At 41.5% G+C, this 21,708-nt stretch overlaps 1 long non-coding RNA gene across 2 annotated transcripts; it reads right to left on the minus strand.

Annotated features, from left to right (window-relative positions):
* Positions 1–542: 542 nt before the first annotated feature.
* Positions 543–8,170, minus strand: LOC131590842 (uncharacterized). Of its 2 annotated transcripts, none has more exons than XR_009280210.1 (3): positions 8,093–8,170; positions 1,789–1,903; positions 543–664 (listed from the first exon to the last, which is right to left on the minus strand). It is a non-coding gene; the product is annotated as an uncharacterized LOC131590842 (long non-coding RNA). The 2 variants fall into 2 exon arrangements; XR_009280209.1 differs by lacking the exon at positions 8,093–8,170 and adding an exon at positions 3,406–3,525.
* Positions 8,171–21,708: the final 13,538 nt, after the last annotated feature.

Consider the following 21,708-nt stretch of genomic DNA (forward strand, 5'->3'; position numbering starts at 1 on the left):
TAGTTATATAGTTTTTATACTTTATACAGGACAGAGGCTTGTCAGCTGGGTAGGAAAGAGATTTCTCTAGATTTCCCATTGAGGATAAGCAGCTCCATGCCAGCTCCATCACATGGGCTCAGGGGTCATTGGGAAGCCACAGAAGTGTCCACAGACACCATCAAGAAAAGGCTTCTTCAATCCAGGCGTGAAGGACACGTGTGTTTGGGCATAAAAATGTTGCCCAAGTCACACTTGGGATGTCTAAGATCTTCAGAGAATTTTGTGCTTGGAAGGCTTGGTGATGGGGTGGAGGCACCATCCTTCCCCTGCAGTTTGCCCAGCTTGACCCACTGCTGGCAGGGGGACTGTTCACTGACCACACAAGGTTATTGTGCTCTAAGCACTTTGTCTTAGGGGACATAGGACAGGGAAATGCACAAAGCCTATTGCTTTGAAAGCAGTGGTAGCTAATTTTGGGGTTTTCCATCTTAAATTTCTATTATGTCATTCTGAGCCCCAGGTGTTAAGTTACCTGAGCCACATACATGAAGACAATGGTCCTATGTGCCGGCAACTCAGGTATTGTTGATCCTCACAGCTGAAGGATGCTGCCCACGTGTGCCAGCCAGCACAGCAGTAGCTTAGCAACACTGCTTGCACCAAGGTGTGGACATGCAAAGTCCTGCTCGTTTTCAACAAAGAGAAATAGCAGATAGAAATAGTCATGGTGTAATTAATATCCATCTGTCATTCCCCACCATTAATATCAGCCCTTTCAACCAAGAAATGATGGGAAGTGATTAAAACTCATATTTACAATTAAATAGAGAAAGCAAGAACAACTTAGCTGGCTCAAAAGAAATCCATAAAGCATGCAGACACTGCCTACAGTAGTGTAATTATAATTAATCAATAAAAAGCCAATATAGACAATGAGGCCCTTTATTGAAACTCTGGCACTTCACAGATCCTGCATTCCCAGCTCAAAAGCCCTCTCTAGTACCCGGCAGTATTTTACTATGGAATGTTGTTTATCTTGCAAGGCACTTGAAACAACATACATTGTCAAAAAGCAGGCTGGGAAAATTAGAGATAGAAAATTGCTTTACTGCATTAGCACTCCCCTGAACACTTTCCTTATTAAAGTAATTAGACATTTAAGACAAAGAAATGTAAAGCCCTTGAGGTGTGCAAATTTCAGATGCAGTTGACGTCATTTTGGTACACAACAGGATTTGATTAGTAGTTGCCACACACAGACCCACTACAGAGCAGAGCGTGAACAGCATTCACAATAACAAAACCCAAGAAAGATAAGCCCTTGGCTTTAGTGATGTTTTAAAATTCATAAGAAAATAAATGGATTGGGAAATATTCTTCAGTGGATGCATCCTGGGAATTTAAACTGGAGTCATAATATACAGTGATAATTTTGAGTGGTTCTTGGCTTGCTATATAGTGCAGTGAATGCTGTTAGTGTAGCTATAGCTGGAGAAGTGACCTGCTTTGGAAATGTTTTCACCTGGAAATTTTCTCTCCAGAACTGCAACCAAAGGGCAAATCAAAAATAACAATCAGCACCCCTGTCAGCTTTCTTGTTTACCTTGGATAAAGTTACAGTCTCCTAGGTACTAAGTGTAGCAATTGGACACGGAATTGGCCAAATTCTGGACAACATCACCTAAAATATTCAAATGTTTACAGCAATTTTCACTTGCTAGTAGCTAGTTATATAGTGTGCAATTATATCCCTTGGTCCAGTGAAGTGAGCAATAGTCATTCCAAGAAGACATTAAAACTATTCACCTGTGTAGTTGCTGCACGTAGAACCGCTCCGTTACCCAAAGTGGAGCAGCAGCCGCAAGTTGATACAAATTGTTCAGAAAATGACCAGGTTCTTGCTAAAATTTAGCTCCAGAGCCTGTCAACAAAATGAAAGGCAAGTGAATTTACAACTCATATGCAACTCCAACTGTTTGCTTCTTCCTTTAACATCCTTTGTTCTTCTATGCCTTTTTGTGTTCCTGTAATCATGTTTCAGCAATAATTAAAACCAAGCAAAGGCTTAGAAAATTTCCTGCTTTAATTCCTGAAGCATAAAAAAGTACTGCATTTCTTCTTTAGAAGATATAATAAACCCACAGTAATTGCTTACTGTATCATTTAGCTATCCTAATTATTGCAATGAAAAAAAAAATAATCCATTTCTTTCCTAGAAAATAATTAGGTAAGGGGAAAATGTCAAGAACAAGTTTGTCTTTAGATCTACTCTGATGAATCAGCCACAGTTGGAGTTTTGATGCTCAGGTGTGCTCCCATTGGGAGATGTGGGCGTCTCCAAACTCCATTTTAGAAACACAACCCGTAATAATGTAAATACAATGACATATGCTAGCTATGAATACACAGAGATTTCCAAAAATATGTATATATATTAAAGGACCTAGAAGGATCTCTCTTAGCTTCACACTGAGCCTGCTGGAGACTTCAGTTCAGGAAAACACTTGAACTCATATGCTGAAGTATTGATTCAGCCATGTACCTAACCAGGAGCTGAACCCAGTACTGCTCAGGAAGATACACACCTAAAATCTTGTCATAGCTGTGTTCTCCACTGCTGCCATCATAGTGAGAGATTATCTGGGCTCTGGCAGAGAACTGATGAACAGAGAAGCACAAACTGATCTCCAAAGGCTGGTGAGTAGTTGGACAGGGATCATGGAAGTGCCTGCTGGATGTGCGTTTAAGAAAGAGCTAGTGCACTAAAAGGCACAGAAAATGCTGATGAATGTTTTTCTAAGTGTGATTTTAAGATGCCTTTTAAAAAGAGGATATACTTTCTGAAGTTAGTTATATGCGTAAAGTACAGAAATAGAAAAAGAAATTTATCCTTTTCAATGGGATGAAGAGACACTGCATTTTATTGTAGTTAGAAGTATTATCCTGTAAAAAGGAGGAGTAATATTTTGCTGAATGTTAAGAAGTAGTAAATGCATTAAACATTCAGAGCATTAAAAAGAAAAACAAAGATCAATAAAGTTCAAAATTAAAAGCCTGGAAGTTTGGTTTCTGCTTGTCCAGATTACATCTTTTTTTGGTGCTTTGTTGCAAGCTGCAATTTTTGCAGCTGCTAATTCAAATTTCTCCTCTCACATCAGCTGTGATCTGAGCTCAGACAAAGCCCCTAGAACTCATGACTCTCCATATTGTGGTCTATACTGCAGTAAAAGAAACCCCAGCTTCCTCCACATATGGATGTGTTTGTCAAAGCCAGCCCAATTGGCTCCCCCAGGATGCTTGTAATCATACTTGACTGCTTTCTATATCAACTTATATCCCATTTATAAAGATATACATCATTATAGCATTTTATCTGCTAACAGGGCTGGATGAAACACATTTCTCCTTAAAGAGGGTGCTTACCTTGAAACAAATTTTGAAGAAAGAGCCTGTCTTAGGAGAAAACTATCAAGGATTTTATAAGAGACATCCTGTCTGCACACAAAGAATAAAAATGGTTATATTATTACTGTTCCTTTTCCCCTTCCGTAAGATTGCTTAAGACTTCTGCTGAACACGTTTATAGGAGATGGGAGGAGGCAGGTCTACTCAAATATGACTGAAATCATGTCATTACATTGAGATGGGCTTCTTCATACCTACCCACCCTCCAAGTTCTTTTCCAACTTTTACCTTCTGCTGACAAAGAAACCAGTCACCTATACCCTCTTTCAGGCTGTTTATCTCATTTATCCTGATCTTCCCACTATTCATGTCCAGGCTGCTTCCAATCCTCTAGGTAAGGCAAAACCAGATGTTCTTCCAGGCATAGGATAATAAATTCAAATGAAGAAAGAGGCTTTTTCAACTATTGCTTTCTAAAGTGCTCTCTCCTCCTTTTTCCCCTTGAAAGTTTATGAACACAAGAATTACATTCACAAAAAATTGAATTCTGCTGGCTAGCTCAAACCTGCAATATGATATTTTTTCCTAATCTAGCTTTGAAGCTAGCCCTCCTTTTGAGCAGGAAAATGGACTTGGTTCCTTCCAAAGTCACTTCCAACCTGCAGTATTCCACAGTTCTCTCTGTTAGAACTCTGCCATTAGAAGCATCAGGAAGTGTCATGGTTTAACCCACTGGGCAGCTCAACACCACACAGCATACAATCAGTCTTCAGTGGGATGTGGCAAGAATTGGGAAGAAAAAAAAGTAACATTCATGGATTGAAAAAAAGACAATTTAATAGTACAGAGAAGGAAGGGCAAATACTAAAAAGAATTATAAAATAAATAGAGTATACTAAACAAGTGGTGCACAATGCAATTGCTCACCACCTGCTGACTGTCAGCCAACCAGTTCCTGGGCAGGGGCCTTGGGCCAGATTTACTCCAGTCACAATGCTGAGCATAAGGCAGAGCTGGATGCAGCACTGCAGCTGTGGTCTCACCAGAGCAGAGAGGGGCAATATCCCCTCCCCCAGCCTGCTGGCCATGCTGCCTTTGATGCAGCCCAGGAAGAGGTTGCCTGGTTGGGCTGCAAGGGCACATTGCTGGCTCATTACTCCACAAGAATATAGGAGAAAGCAAATAGTAACAGGCTAATTAAGTGAAGGTTCATTTCTGGTTTGATCATTATAGCAAAGCATGTATTTTGGAGCACAAGAAAAGAGTTTAATAGCACTTCAAGCCAAACTAGAGCAAGTACCTGCTCAGTAATGCAATAAGGATAGATGAACAGAGGAACATTGTACAGAGCTAGGGAGGAAACCTTTGTCCTGCCTTTGGACTGGCCTTGTCAGAGCTTTGGGTTACTGCTGGTCTTGCTGAAGCCAGTGACAGCACTATATTTCAGATATGCCTTTTGGTTGGATCAATTACTTGAAGAGAAGTGCTCATTCTAAGCAGGTCTGCATTAAGAAGAGCTGGGAAGAAGACAGCACTGAACAACTGCAGCAGCTTGCAAGTATTTATACTAAACCTGTGTCAAGAAAGATAACATGCAATGTCCAAACTGGGACTGTTATGAAATCTTTTCCAGCCCAGTTAGCCTCTGGTGTAAATTCTTTTTGTTACAGCACAATTACATTTCATCCATGGTGCTTTCCTTTTATGCTTTTTGGTCTTCATGAAAAATTAGAGAACAAGCTCAGACATTAACTTTCTGATGAAGCAAAGCACTTTCCTCTCAAATTGTTCACAATAAAATAGCAATACAGATGTCACAGCATATAATGAGATGGGAAACAAGATGTCCCTCATGTGTGGTCTCAGTCCTTTTTAATAACTCTTGGCTGGGCTGCATGGCTTATGGTAGAAAGCACCATCTTGCCATCTGGTGCTTCACACTCCATTCACGGGCCTAGGCTCTCCTGTTAAACCAATACTGCTCCCTCACCTTTGTCTTCCCTGTCTCTCCACATTTATCCCTACTCTAAATCTTTAAACAGTGCAATGCTCAGCATGTTTTGGCACAGCTGTCCTAAGGCAAAGAGAGAGGTGTTTTGTAGTGTATGCAGGCAGCACTGTGAGAAATGGGACAGGGCTCCTGTGTTCCCCCGCTGACAGACAAAAAGCACCAGCAGTAGCTGGATGGGGGAGAAAGAGCATACACCTCATGGCTCCTGCACTGAGCTCTTTCTCAACCTGGAAAATTCCATGGACCCTTGAAACAGTGGACTGGCAGTTTTTGTAGTCCTTTGTGCATCCTGTTTCTTTTCTGATGTGCTGGCGTTCTTTCAAACCCACACTTGAAACCTTAAAGAAAAAGTGCTATTGTGTTGGAAACTCCAATGTGAGAAAGGGAAAGTTCATCAGACCCTCTCCCCTCCCTGCCTTAGTTATGCCCTTGGCTCTGAATTATGGCAGAGGAACCCAGGATTTCAAAAGCAAAATGTTTCAATACAATTCTGCTTCTTTTCATGCAACTCTGCAAAAATATCAGATGGGATGCAAGCCAGTAAATTGCTTTCCAGCTGCAGGTACAAGGAAGAGGGGAGAGCAGATTGACAGCAACCATCACTATTTGTGCTACAAAACAACCTCTGCATGAAATGCAGCCTTCACACCTGCTCCGACCCTGACTGTTCAGAATTTCTCCTGATTAGGAGGTTCACAATTATTTTCTGATGCAAGAGAAGTATCAGTGCATTGATACAGGCTGATCATAATTAATGACTTCAGTGTGTGCTGCTTTTGGCTAGAGTAGAGTTAATTTTCTTACTAGTAATTGGTATGGGGTTGTGTTTGGAATTTGTGACTTTTAGAGAGCTGATAGCACAGGGAGGTTTTTGTTACAGCTGAGCAGGGCTGACACTGAGCCAGGACCCTTTCTGCCCCTCACCTCACCCCACCAGAGAGTATGGTGAAAGAAAGTAATCTTAATCCTGAGAACTGTGGTAAGTTGAAAGAAAGTAATTACTGAGAGAGTAATTACAGAGAGAGGGCTGGGGGTGCACAAGGAGCTCGGAGGAGACACAGCTGGAACAGCTGACCCCAACCAGACAAAGGGTGGGGTCATATCATAGTCAGCATATAAAGCTGGGGGAAGAAGAAGAAAGGGGGAGGATGTTTGAATTGATGGCATTTTATTTTCCCAAGCCACTGTTATATATGAGGGAGCTCTGCTTTCCTAGAAATGGCAGAACACCTGCCTGCCCATGGGAAGCAGTGAATTAATTCCCTGTTTTGCTTTACTTGTGCTTGTGGGTTTTGCTTTACCTGTTAAACTGGTTTTATTTCAACCCACAGAGTTCCAGGCTTTAACTCTTCCGATTCTCTCCCCCAGTCCACCAGGGAGGGTGAGAGTGAGCAGCAGCATGGTGCTTAGCTGCCAGCCAGGGTGAAATCATGACAGGAGAACCAAAACCTTTCCCTCATTCTTCAGGGTGTCACCTCCAGCAGCACCCACAGGCTCTGCACTTCTGCAGTGCTAAGACACAAAAGTTGTCCAAAGACAGGGAGCTCTTTTTGTACCCTTGGAGAGGCCATAGGGCTGTGAGAGGTTTTAAAGTACAACATATATTACAGCTTTGTTTACTCAAAACCAAATTATCCTCTCCTGTAAGGATGTAAATCCTTGAGAAAAAAAAAACAAAAAACAAAACAACAAAACCAACCAAAATCTTTCGCAGTCTAAAAACTTTTCCCACACACATTTACATGTTCATAAACAAATTCAACTGTTCACATCATAAAAGTAATTATAAACTTCAGGTGAAAACACAAATTAGTGGGTATCCAGTTGTATTAAATTCCCTCACTCCTCTACTACTCCTGGAAGAAGTGGACTATTCTGTGTGGCATATACAATGCCATGGTGTTTCTGCTTTCCCCTTTCAAGTCCCCAGGAAATAACCTACAGTTTTAGTATATCCAAAAGGCTTGGGAGAAGGCAAAACAGATGGAACGGGATTAGGATTGTTTATGAAATGAAGTGCTCAAAGATAAGCCCTTGGCAGAGCAGAGCAATTTATGCTATTTATTGGCTGAGTAAACTTGAAATGAAATGCTATTTAGGTCCCAGTCCACAGAATGGTCTTTCACAGAAATGTCAGCAAATACATTCATGCCAGGTTTTCAGCAGTCGGTTTAAACTACACCACAGAGCAAGGGACATTTTAAGAGCAGCTATGAGTAATGTCATGCCTTGTACCTGCATACCTTCATTTGTGAGTTGATGACACTAGATAACAGAAAATATGTCATATAAATCTTGAAAGGCATGCACTATATGTCTTCTGAATGTGAATGCCACTGAAATTTGCAAAGTAGACAAATGCTCTAAATAAAAGTGGGAAGGTCAAACAAAGGCAAGAGAAGCAGAGCAACAACCTCGGTTTCTTCCCAGACCCTGAAACAGAAATGGCTGAGGTGGTAAAAATGCATTTGCAGTTACTGCTGATTATACAGTAGGACAAACAACCATGTAGAATCTGTTTATGCCAATAAAAAAGTGTCACTTCAAGAGAGGTCAGATCCTTGTGCTATTTTTAACACTTCATATTGCTGAGTCATCTCTGTTGTCCTGTCCTTCCCATTTGCCCCTTACAAGTTCTTAATAACTCTGCAGAATGCATTTCTTTCCTCCAGTCAGAGGCTCTGCCATGTCTACCTGGGCATCAAAACTTGTTTCCCACTTCTGATGATTTTAGCAGTCCTGTCACTTGCATTTTCTTCCTACTTCCAGCTGTCTCGCTCCAGCCTGTGGTGGCATGGGGTGAGGCTGAACAACAGTCTAATGTGCTTCATTAGAGAGTCAGCCCTCCTACTTTGCTCCGTGTTCAGCAGCTGTCTGTCTGTATTACTTTAGGGCTTACATTCTAGATTTTAGTCACTTCTGTGATGTCTAGATAACAATACTTTAAATTTATTCTCAATAGCATTTGAGTCAAAACCACTTCGTCTCAAGTACAGCTGTAATTAGTTGCCTATGCAACAGCTTCAAACTATTTCAGCAAGCAGGGAGAAATAAAAGGAGCTATCTAATCAATATAGCAGGCTAAACTTGAAGTACCTATCCTTTATTTAAGCTTCTTTGCTGAAAGTCAGTATTTTATTAATCTTAATCCTGAGAACTGTGGTAAGTTGAAAGAAAGTAATTACTGACATTCACTACGCTTAGCCAGGAAAGTATTTCCCTATTGGGAGTTCTGCAGGAATACAGACACAATTTGAGGTACAAAGGGTCATCATCAAAAGGTGTTTTCCATTTGAAAAAAACAAAAATATCAGCGAGAAAAAACAACATCAGGCTGCAAATAACCACGGAGAACATGGCCCATGCTTAGTGACTGTGTACAGACACATTGTTGCTTTCATCCATACACAGCTCCCCACCTGGGACATAGCCTGAGAATCACACCATGCTGGTGAAGAGAAAAATGCCAGGTGCTCAGATGTGTGACTCTTAGCCAGGTGTTATGTCAGTGCAAGTTTCTCTGGAAAGGTATGAAACCACCACTCCCAGAGGTGGCCAATCCAGGAGAAAGTATTTGTGCAGCAGTAATTGCCAAGCTTATCTTTGAAAGTAAGTATTTGTATCACTTTCCTCCTTCTTCTCAGCATTCCAAAAGCAGAATAAGATCCCTTTCCTGACATTTCAGCCCATAGAAACACAGCCCACTCTGTTGTGGCTCAGCCTTGAGCATGATGTCTCTCATAACGAGTGGAGGAATTGCTGTGTGTGGGTACAGAACATAATAATTCTGCTAAGTATCTGTTTGCAGATCAAATCACACGGTGATTTTTTTCCTCCAGAACATTAGTCTAGAATATTAGTAGCATAAATGCTTCCAAAATAACCTGTTACCTGCCACAGTAATTTCCACAGGTAGCGCAGACCTGGGGTCACAAAAAAGCTGAAGCCTGCCTGACCAGTGGTATCTTTGCCATAAACAAATAAGATTAGGTTGTCTATGAAATAATATAATATCATAAACAGAGGACTGCTGCTGTTAAGCACCCCATCTCTAGCACTGTCTGTTTGGGATAGTTAGCTTTTATTCCTCATGCTTCAGGGCAGTGGTGCCATGAAATACCTTTCCTATCTGAGTGCTGGCTGAGCTTGCACTGGTTATGAACATATGGGAGTGGAATATAAACCAAATGCCTTAAAAACTGCTTGAACTGGCTTCAGTTGTGTTTGTCTCATGCCTTTACAAATGACCTTTTTTACTTTCATATCACTGATTTTCCAGAGACGCTGGAAGTCAGGTGGGTGAGGAAGGAGGGGCAATCTTTGCACATCTATAAACACAAAGAAGCACTGGTGCCCATTCCTCTTCATAGCAAAGCCTGTGGTACTCCGTTGAACTCTGAATGATGACAGCCTGAACAGAAAAGACACTGGATGACTCACATTCCAAAAGGATCTTGAAAGCTTCCTTTTGTGAGAATGTGTAACAACAAGCTGTTATCCACACGTTTGTTTCTCTGATAGTAATACCAAAGGCCACAGCTTGGTGATTATCTACATATCTGGGACTGGGGAGCAGTTGATTTTGCAGAATTCAGTCCTAGCACCATGACTGTCTCTGCACAGACAAGGCTGGGAAACAGGGAACAAGATCATCAAAACTTAGACAAGCTCACCTTTATTTCATTTCACTGAGGAATTCATGTTTATGCATTTGAATCTAATGGACCACTTGTTCCAGTCCCTTGTGATCCAGCAGCACCTTGAATGACTAAGACTTTGGAAAGATTTCCACCACTCTGCAGCCAGCAGGATTCATAGAATCACAGCATAATTTGAGTTGGAAAATTCCTTCAAGAGCATGAAGTTAACCTAATCCTACCCAGTCCACCACTAAACCATGTCTCCACATCTTTATCCATCTAGAAAGTAGGGGTTCAGTCTACACCAATCATCTGCATTTATCTAGACAGCAGGTTCTCATATCCCAAGACAGGTGGGATGTCTTCTCTCTGAAACTGCTCATCCCTGCCTTGGATTATGGAGGAGACTGAGAAAACTGGTAGAATGCAGCTTCCTGACCCTTGCATAAAGCTGGCCAGCCAACTCTGGTCTTTACTTATCATTAAGTAGCTGAACGTTTCCCCAGCTGAATGTTCTGCTCTTCCTGGCCACGTTATTTATTGCCAGCTGCACATAGGAGTGCAGCTGAGCTGCTGCAAACTGAGAAATGTGTGTTCATGCTGTGGGGTAGGGCAGGGAGAAAGGAGGTTTGTTGCTGTATTGGAAGTACAGTTATGAATGTTGATAAAAACAAATTGAATATTATCTTTGGCATAAAGGTCTTATTCAGTGTCCTGCTTCTCCTGCCAAAGGCTGGTAGATAAACCTTGAAGGCAGACTCACAAAGCCATACCCACAAGGAGCTCAGTCCTGCAGTACAGTGCCATACACCTCTGCTTGTGGAAAGCCAAATTCCTACCTTGTCTGTCTGCATACAGGGCTAGGAAAATCCCTCCTCCATGCAATGCTGAAGACAGAATTTTCTTCCTCTCCCTGCTCCAGCTGTCCACATGCTCCCACTCACATTTCACAAGTTGTCCCACCATCTCTTCTCCATCTTGGTGCTGCTGGCTCTCTCAGACCATTTCTAGTTTGCTGCCTGGTCACACCTGTAGGAAGAAAGATCTAGGTTCTGGATTAGCACTTCCTGGGGCCAGATCTATGTGTTTCCATGGGTGTGAAGTGCCTCTTACTTAGGATAGCACATCTCTGATCCTGGAAGGAAAAGAACAGCAGCAAAGACAATTTTCAGGCCTGCAAACCCATCCTTATGTCTGTAGCCTTCTGGACGCCAGAAACCCAACCCTGGAGCTGATCAGTATTCCCTTTACCCATTGCCTAATCCCACAAGCTTCAGAGAGTAACAAGCCTCTCTCTCATATTGCTGTGTTAATAATTCTGTTTCTCCATATGCTGAATGTTTCACACCCATTCTGGGATCCAGGAACTAAGAAATGTTACACGTATATAAAATTTCACCCAAAAAAAAGTTGGCATGCCACAGAACCCAGAGCACAAAAGTGCCCTGCTTTGACTGTTGTGGGAGCCAGGAAGGAAATATGAAATTAATATTAAACTTTCCAAAGTCCCACATGGCACAAAGTAAGCCAGTTGCCCTACAGGGTAGCAAAGCTAAATTTAATTGCAGATTACATGACATTCTGGAGGAGAATGCAATGGTACTTTACAGTATCCATGGAATAAAACTGTCTGAAATATTCAACCTGATGCTTCATTCCAGCATCAAATGTTGCAGTTGAACTGTTGCAAAACATCCTATGTCCTAAGTCACAGGAGTTACCAACTTCAATCTTATTTCCCTTATTTTAGTGACAGTGCAAGGTGCAAATTCATTACAGCAAGCCTAAGTCTTCTCAATTAGGAAGAGATGGAAAGGCATGAGGTTCTTTAGAGGGCAATTCAGACCTACACTGAAGTGAACAGCAGTCCCCAGAGGAGCAGAAATAGAACAAGCTTTCATAAAACTCCTGCGACAGATTAGGAGCTACTGTCTGGAAATGATCTAACAAATTCACCACCAAGAATTGTTGTCAGCATGAAATAGAAATGTGATAATTAGAAAAGCTACAATAGCATTTTTGTGTTGATTTCTTACATGCCCACTTTCTGAATTTGTTTTGTATTCTAAGTTATTCTTCTTCCCCTCACCCTCTTCCCCTCCTTTCTGACACTCCTTTATTTCTGTCACCAGATGCTTCTCCAATTTCTCATGTTCTCACACACGCCTCTCTCCTCCCCTCATTTTTCCTGTTGCTGTGAAAGCTGAGGGTCTCAGCCTGGTCTGGTGTGCCTCTTCCTTAACAGTGGTTTTTGGAGCAGTTTGTGGAAATGTGCACTAGAGAATACACAGTCCCCTTTCATAAAGCCTTCCATGGAGAAGGAGTAGGAGTCACAGGTAGAGTAGCAGGATGAGAGGTGAGAAAATTTTCTGCACAGCCATTGACCCTAAGGTGCAGAAATTCCGGAGCTGATCTCCACGACCGTTCTTTCCATACACAAAAAGAATGTGGCACCTACATGGAGAGTATCAAAAGAAATCCAGAGAAATTTCATTTTTCTGTCATCCCATGAGGTCCAAGGCAGGGGACAAGACTCTTAGGATTTTTCCCCACATTCATGACATCATGTTGAAACCAACAACCCTCCTCATGGACAGCAGCAGGGGCCATTGTCCTATCTACTCACTGCCACTCACTTTCAAGCATGAGCCCTGAGTCAGCTTCTACATCCTTCTCTCATTCATGTAGCACTTTCCTCATCTTCCTACTCTGACCCTCATACTCAAAGACTTCCTGCCATGGCATTACAGGCATGCAGGATCCGTACAGGGTACCACCATACAATGAATCCAGCTGTACTATTCATCACCAGCACCCAGCCTCTCTGTGGGGATAGCATCATTCTGGCAGGCCTTGGACTTGTGTCAATGCCATCAGCTCCTGTTTCTCTGTGACCTATAAAACTTAATCAGACGGGAAAGATCTTCAGCCTGAGGAATTTACAGACCACTTCAAGAAGTTGAAAGGGAAACCAAGTATCTGAGTGACAGTGCAGCAATGCTGTGGAAAACAACATTTCTCATTTCAATAAGTGGGTTTTGATACAGGCATGCTGGCAGCAGGTAGATCACACCAAAGGAGCTGAGACTGGAAAGCGCTCTCACCTATGTAAACATATGAGACCACGCCACAGAGAAATAAGAGAGTAAAAGCAGAAAGGCTGGTCGTGGCAATGGTAAAAATGGACAGGAGTTAGGAGGAATAGGAAGAGGATGGAGAAGACAGAGACAGGCATATTGGTGGTGAAGTTCTCAAAATTGTGGCTTTCAAAAAGGTCTGCAAGGAAGAGGAACTCGAGATGAGGTCTATCCCACAGGAAAAAGGGTCCATCCACAACACCAATGCGTGCTAGTGTCAGCAGTTACTGCACCACCTCACACAGACTGCTGTGACCTTCTGCCACCTAATTACTTAATTACTACCCAGGTGCTTCCAGCACAACAGAGAGGGGAGATGAGGGCTGGTGCTCAGTTGGGGATAGACCACCATTTTCACTTGCCTCACAACAAGCGAGCCGCTGTGATTGCCAGATGGACCAACAGTTCTGTCTGTCCTCCCAGCTAGTAACAAGCCCATCCTGGGAAGAAGGCACAAAACCTCTTCTGGCAATGTCCATGAACTCACCAGGAGACCCTGCAGTTCCCAGCAGCTTTGTGCCCTACATTCCTCAGGAAACTCCCTAATCCAAGGAGGCAGAATCCAGCAGAAAGCAGAGGACAGGAGGCAGCACGTCCCACGCAGACGCAGCACACCTACAGATGTACCTTCAGCAAGGAAAACTGCTAGTCTGAGGTCTGAACTGGGTCCTTGCTGCCTCCACTGCAAAGCCTTGCCATAGCCTTTGCTGTGGCTAAAAGTCATCATGGAAATGATCAAAACAGAAAAGTCAGTGGAGCTAGCAGGCAGTCATATATCAGTACACATTAAAAATGAATGATCAGCAAAAAAGCTTCTCTCTTCCAATGAGAAAATAATGATGGATGGTCAGATGAAAAGTGAGTAAGAAGACAGAGAAGAAATTTTCAGTCCCTCCTGCAGCTCAGCAGTCATAAGTCTTCCATTAATTTTAGTTACAGAGAGATGATGTATTAATTAGGTTTTGCCCAAGGCGTGTCACTTTAATTAAATATCTATTCAAACTAGGAAAACAGGAAAATTGTTTCTTTTCTTTCCTAATTCCTCATCAAGAGCTTAATATTTTCTTACATAATTTCAAAGAATAACAAACAACCTTTATTAGAATTGAAGTCTGAAATCCTTAATGAGGCACAGAAATTAAATCAAAGCACAGAGAATTTGTAGAATACACGGTTTACAAAGATTGGTCACGTATTTAATTGAGAAACTAACAGCTTGTTTAAATATTTGCATATTTTATATTTGACGTGAGCTGGAATCGCCCACAATATTTGAAATATCAGAGTGCTTTCTGTGAGCCTTCAATTGCAGAATTGTGTAATGACTGGTGCCATATAAATGCTTCCAGGAGGATCTGACCTGCTTCAAAGTAATGAGACAGCCTGCCAGGTAGAAGCAGAGTTCAAATTGCTGGGATATGACTCAGCTCCTTCATTCCTACTGCCCTTGGCTATAAAATACAGAAATACAAAAGCAGTGGGATGAACCATTTCATGTCTGAGTTGTAGGTGCTTGAACCAGGCCCCCAAAGCAGAGGCCAGAATTCCCTGCCTATGTATTATCAGAGACAGGTGTCCTCAAAGGTCTTCAGAGGAAGAGGATTCCACCTGCACGTCTGTCTTATCACTGACATCAGGCAGAGGTAATACCCCTCTGGAGATCCTCAAATTAAAATATTATTTGACCTTTGGGGCCTCCCCAATCACTTTCCAAGAGTACTTTGCTATCATCTCTGTTCAGCAGAGCAGTGTGTCTCTGCACAAGTGGCCTGCCCAAAAAGGCTGTTCCTGCCTCCCTTGCCCTATATACCATGAGATATTCTTAATAATCCAGAAATTATCCATAAGAAGAGGAGGGGAAGGCTCCTATTCAGAGGACTATAATTGCAGCTAAAGTAATATATATACAAGGTGCCCAAAAAACAATCTGCCTTATGAGCTGTTCGTTGGTGAAGGGAGTGGGCATGGCCTGTAAACTAATAAAAATATTTTACATAGAACCTTGTGTAATGGAGCAAGGAATCCTACAAAGACATCTACACAGAGCAAATGATGAAGTCCTGAACCTGAACTTTTTCAGAAACCTTCAGTTCACTTTTAACAGACTCCTATCAGCAGGAACAGGAAAAAACTTGAAATAGAAAATAAATGTGCTTTCTGGTTGTTCTGTTCTCAGGGCAAAAAGGGAGGGACAAAAAAAGAAAAAAACATACATTAAATGTAGAAAAATTACTGTCACTGTTTAGAATAAAACTCTTCAGAATGAAAGCTGAAGAGGGCTTATCCAAGGAGTCTGGTTACAATGTCTGTGATAAATTGCATCTTTTCATACTTTGCATTTATTTTTGAGTCATTCATTTGGCTCTTGTCATTCATGCCTTTGAAAAATCAGTTTGATTATTTGTGTTTATTTCTTAGTAGGGGGACTTCTATAAAGTTCATGGAAAAGAAGCTAATATAGTGATTTGATCTTTTTGGATAACTTAATCAAATCTATTCTTGAAAGCTGTGTGTGAAAAAAACTAGCAGCTCAAGGCTTATGAGGAAGATGAATATATTTTCCACAACACATCAACCACTGACACTTTTCCCATGAATTTATCAGAAGGGAAGTTGCATAAAATCTTGCTCTTTGTCAGTCTTATTAAACCAGCTAACAAAGAAAGTCACTTGCCAGCAAAGCAGTTGAGCTCTTAAACACTCTGTGTCTTTCTCCAGCCATTGCAGTACTGTGAATTTGCGTGGGAAGTTTCCTCCTGAAAAATCATGTATATATATATATATATATATTTATGCTTGTTCTCAATAGGGCTAGCCATATGCTGCTGAGAAAAGAGAAGAGAAAATCAAGCAATGCCTTCTCTCTCATGATTTTATTGCATAAAGACACTGTATGTGTGTATGGTGCACGTAGCCAGCAAGTTAGCCAGGGCTGCCCCTATTCCTTCTTGCTTTTGGTCTTCTCCACTTTCCCTGAACTTCTGGCTTTTCAGATTGGAAAGCAAGAAATTCACCTCATCTTCCAGCACTGACTCCAGGAGTCATTAACAGGAAGAGCCTTCAGCTATTCTTCACCCTTATTCTCTCAACTACACCACAAAGCATCAGTGATGAGAAATAGCATAAGACCTCAATAGCATTGCACAGAGCTTCAGATGAAGGAGAACAAGTGAGAGCAATGCCCATGTAGGATATGCTGTGGAGCCCTGACTAGGGAGCAACAGCCTGGAGTTTTCCCAGAGAAGGTTTGGAACCTGCTGGAGGAACTTCTTAGGGAACACTTGAGAGGAGAGGGCTTGTGGCCTGTCCTTCAGGCAGCAAGCCAGGGAGGATGCACACATACACAGTGATACTAAGGATATTCCAAAACAGGTTAGGTACCAATAAAAGACTTGCAGAGTTCCTCACAGAGAAGTGGTGAGGAGCTTTTGTGGGAAGGGGCAAGATGTGGCAAGCAGAAAATGAAGAGAGTTCTCAAATGGCCAAAGATAGCAGAACAAGGGATCTTTGAGCTGCCAGGTAAAATGACTGGCAGCAAAACATGGCCATCTACTAGCATAAAACCAGACACAAAGTACAGATGTAGAAAAAGATTAATTAGTATTTATGTATGCATCCTGAAGTGTCACTTTCTAAATTCCCTTGGCAGCATACGTGCATGTAGATGCAATAAGCCACTGGAGTTAGAAGAGATTGTGCCTACCTGGGATCACAGTGGGAACTCATACCTGTGTGGCTTTGCCCAGAGCACCTCAGTTTAGAAAAACTCCTGTAAAACCACCAAGGCTTTCCTGCAAGAGTGCTGTTTTGACCAGACATCTTTTCAGAAACAGAAAGGACCTGGCCATCATGACAGGATGTCAGCTAGATGCCAATCCAGAAGATCTATTCTGTATAGCAACCCAGATGCTGAAAGTCACCACCAACAGCTGCACTCAGCTTCAGAGAGGATTTACTCACCTGCTCACAAAACCATTGTGTTTGTCCTCAGGTATAATTGTGTAGGTGATCAATGCCACTGAAAATCTGACAAGATACCATGATACTTGAAATGGAGCCTCTCCAAGTAGAAAAAAAAGATTAGGCATATTCATTTTAATCACTTTAATCTTTGAACCTCCACAGATGTGGTGAGAAAAGGGTAAATTGAGTGTTGGGAGGTTTTCTTTTTCAAAGCTGATAGATCAAAAAGTCTGGAATTGTATTACATGGAGTTTCCTGCATTCTTTTTTGTTCTAAAAGGAACATCCTTAGGTAACAACCCTCTTGGTGATGATTTGGTGCAAGGAATTGTATAGTTAGGGATGCAATTGTGCTCTCTGAAAAAGTTACAGGAAGGAGGGAAAGCGATAACTCTTTTCTTTTGCTTAGAATATCTATTTTTAAAATTATCTACTACTTATAATGAAAAATCCCTAATACAGACTATCACAAGAGTCCCAGATACAACAGTGCTTGCCTCTCAAGTTAATCAAACGAGGAATGCTCCCTGCTGAATGGAATACAGAATTGTGCAAAGGATTCTGTCAGATATTTGCAGAATTGTTAGGGTCATATATTTGGACACAGCCTCATTACTCTTAGATGTCTAAGAGTTATGATAAGAAATAGATCCCTTGCTATAAACCACATAATGCTTCAAAACTGCTTTTTCTTCTGGGCACTGCTGATGGCTATATATAATCAAAGCTGTTTCTCCTCACCAGATGTCCAAGAATCCTCCACTTCAGATGCATTATTTGTAAAGCATTAGGGATGCAGAATTAGATCAGCTGTTCTGGAAACAGGTACCATCTACAGCTTTACCGGTAAGACACAGCTTTCCCTCCTTTTACCATCCACCTCTGAACACTCTGTATGGAAGTAAAACAAACAAAAACCTGACACAGCCTGCAGTATTTTTCCTCTAGTAACTCAGAGGACAGGAGTTTTACTGTAGAGAGGTGCAAAACTTTCAAGACCATGTAATTATCATGGCTATCCCTGGCCTTTGTGGCCAACTTCAGGTATTTCTTACAACTCTGATGCAAACATTTTGCCTTAGAAGTCAGCAGGTCACAGATAGAAAGCCTAACTCACACAATGGAAATAGCTGCTGAATGGCAATTGCTGCTGTCCCATGTGCTTGTCCACACTTACGCAAGGGAAATGACCTTAACAAAAAACTCCTCTTGAAAATTAATCAGTGAGGGGAGAAAATCAAGAACAAGATAAATTGTGTCTAATATGGAAGTGTGGACCTTGCTTTGAGAAGTAGGCTGCACTAAAGAACTCCAGAAGTCCCAGCCAGCATCATTCATGATCCTGTGCATAGCTCCCAGTGATACCTCTGCTCAACTCTCATGGATACCAGACACAAAATCAAGGAAATTCCCCTCAGATCAGCTCAGAACAACAACTCTTGCTAGGCACAGGGTTTGCCAATGCAAATGAAGAACTGGAGGGAAATGGATGAGGGTAATTAAGCCAAGCTATGGGAAAGGACCTGGAGCTTGCTTTCGTCACTCAGGACACATTTCCAAGGGTTGCAGCATAAGTCCCCTGACTGGCAAAAGGGTCAGGGGAGAGACAGAAGAAAGACTGCCCTAGACTTCAAGACTGTCCTAGTGCTCCAAACTTTAACACTGGTTAGTGTTAAACTCTAACACCCACCTCTAGGTTTCCTAGTGAAGGCAGGTGCTTTGTCTTAATTTGGCACTGCTTAGTGATCTGTAGTGCTGACCTCGCCAAAGAGGGAGTTGCATTTCAGCTACAACTAGCTTATAAGAGAGAAAATAATAAAGCTGCCTTTATGTGAACACAAAACATCTTCCTGAACAAAAAAAAAAAAAAATTTCCACAAAATGGGATGGTTTTACTTTCATGCTGTTCTTCTACTTTAAGCTCTGTTGTACTTCTTGAAGTTTGACCCACTGGAGAGCAAATATGTGTATTTAAGTGAGGTGGAAATTAAAGTAATGATTCTTAAACAACAAAGTAGCTACTGATTTGGTTCCAGGCAATCTGGAGAAAGATGAACACATCTGTGAATACTGTTGTTGAGAAAGCTTTCAAAAGGAAATAACTGAAAACAATTGTTGTGATTTAATCCCATCTGGCACTTAAGTACCAAGCAGGCGCTTGTCATTCCCTCCGTACCCTTCCCTCTGGTGGAGAGGAGAATCTGAAAGAAAAGGTAAACCCTGTGGGTTGTGATGAGAACAATTTAATAACTGAAACAAAATGTAATAATTATAATAATAATTGTAATGATGAGAGAAAGAGAGGGAGTAACAGAAGTAAAACAAGTAATGAACAATACGATTGCTCACCACCCTCTAACCAATGCCCCAAACAGAGACTGGCCCCAAATAGTGATCAAAACCCTTCAGGTGACTTTCCCAGTCTGTATACTGGACATGATGTTCTGTGGTGAGGAATATCCCTTTGGTCAGCTCAGGTCACCTGTCCTGGCCACGTTCCTCCCAGTTTCTTCTGCAGTTCCTCACTGGCAGAGCATGAAACACTGAAAAGTCCTTGACTTAGGATAAGCACTACTTAGCAACAGCCAAAACATCAGTGTGTTATTTACATTATTCTCCAACCAAATTAAAACCACAGCACTGCAGCAGGTCCTCAGAAGAAAATGAACTCTGGCTGATCCCAAACCAGGGTAACAATCTAGCTGGTCTTGATCACATATGCCACAGGTGGCCTGAGAAAAACTGTTGTATTGTTTTCTTGGAAATATTTTTATCAGAGCTAGAATAGCTTTAAAAAAAAATCAGAATTTTAATTACTTCTCTTATTTTAGTAAATCTGTCTTTGTGCCTGTGCCTGTAAGAGACAGATGCTTTATGCTCTGCTATGCCAGGGAATGCAGAAAGGACGCATGAGCAAGTTTCAGGAAGAATGAAAACAAACACCCAAGTCTGGGGCCCACCAAGGAATGCAGGTGCCAGGTGTCTGCAAAGTGAGGAACTGATTTGCAATAATGTAAGCCTTCACAAAAATATGTTAAAAGGGCAGCACATAAGATTAGAAAAAAAATAAGAAAAACTGAGATGCCATAACAATATGTGCATGTTGGATTTCTCTGGTTTTTTCCTAATTCTTTCCCCACTCCCACCTCGCTTGAGGAACTGAGCAGCTGCCAACAGCTAAAAGTTAAAGGTGTAAACTAAAGGGTTATCTCAAGGACACATCTGCAGTGGAAAGCACGTTACACTCGCAAAACATTTGAGGAACACTAGTTTAAACCATCAAACTCATTTGAATGCACGCTCAGAATGCACCAACCTGTACGCTTTGTCACCACAGGCAACACAGAGAAAGTTGGAAAAAGGTTTAAGTCTTGTAGTTTCTTAGCTGCCTTGATTACTGTTCTTCTTCTGGGTTACTATTAGAGTCATGTTAGGAAAGTCCAACTTAAGTGTAGGTTGCCTGGACAGTCCAGTCTGCCCTCTAATTGGTCTCATAGAAATCAGAGTTCCCCTGTTACTAGTGAAGCTGACAGCCCATGAAATGACTCTTCTGATGTCTTTTTCCAGCAAATTTCTGAAAAGATGTTGATTTCAGAATGGCACCTGGGATTCCAGTGTGTGTCTGACAGGTCAGGCACTGGTAATGACATGTCCCAGTCTGCTGGTGATGTCAAGGATGACCCAAATTCTCATCCCTCCACTTACCCATGGAATGTGATTGCTTAGAGCCAGCTTGTTTCTTTCCTAGAACAAATTGAGACATATTCTTAAAGTGTTCCTTTGTTATTAGTAGTAGTATTCACAATTCTGAATACTCCAGTAACGTTTGAAAAAAGCACTAAAAGTAGAAAGAACACTTGTAATTTCTAACCTAGTCAAACTATGTCAGCATCTACTGTAGAGCATAATTTTAAAATGACAGCAGTCTGTAAGGACAGGGCATAAGGCCTTGTGGACTCTCCTACTCCATCCCTATTCAGGAACAAATCTTTATAACTGCAACATTGTCCTTCTTTTAAAACTTTTGCTAAAGACACTCTGTAAAAAAAGTTAATTTCCTTCTTAATTTCTCTTGAGCAGTGTTTCAGAGCAAATTGTAGCATAGTGCAGCTTTATAGGACAGCAATTTCAGTAAGATGCTTCCAACAGATGGAAAACATGCGATCCCTTCCTCTTTTAATATGCTTGTTTGGAGACTCAAGAGTCTTGCTTAAAATACAAAGAAAACAATAATCCAGAAGAAAGTAGTCTTGTGCCATCAGGGTGACTGGAAAAATGAAAGTAGAAAAATTCACCTAAGTGAAGAAACAGATTTTTTTTATTAAAAATAAAGAAACAAACAAACAAACAAAAACCACCAAATAAACCCTTCTGAACAATTTTAGGGGAAAAAGACTTCAGATGTAGATAGTCCAAAAAACTGCACAAGACAAATATACAGCCAGTGCCAGTCTTGTTTGTAGCCGTAAGAACCAAGATGAAGTCAACACAAAGTAAATAAACCCATAAAGTAACTTCAGCACACCCTGCACTTCCTCAGGCACCTGTTGTTGCCCTAAGGGAGAACACAC

The sequence above is a fragment of the Poecile atricapillus genome, chromosome 1 (genome assembly GCF_030490865.1).
Source record: "Poecile atricapillus isolate bPoeAtr1 chromosome 1, bPoeAtr1.hap1, whole genome shotgun sequence".
Lineage (NCBI taxonomy): Eukaryota > Metazoa > Chordata > Aves > Passeriformes > Paridae > Poecile > Poecile atricapillus.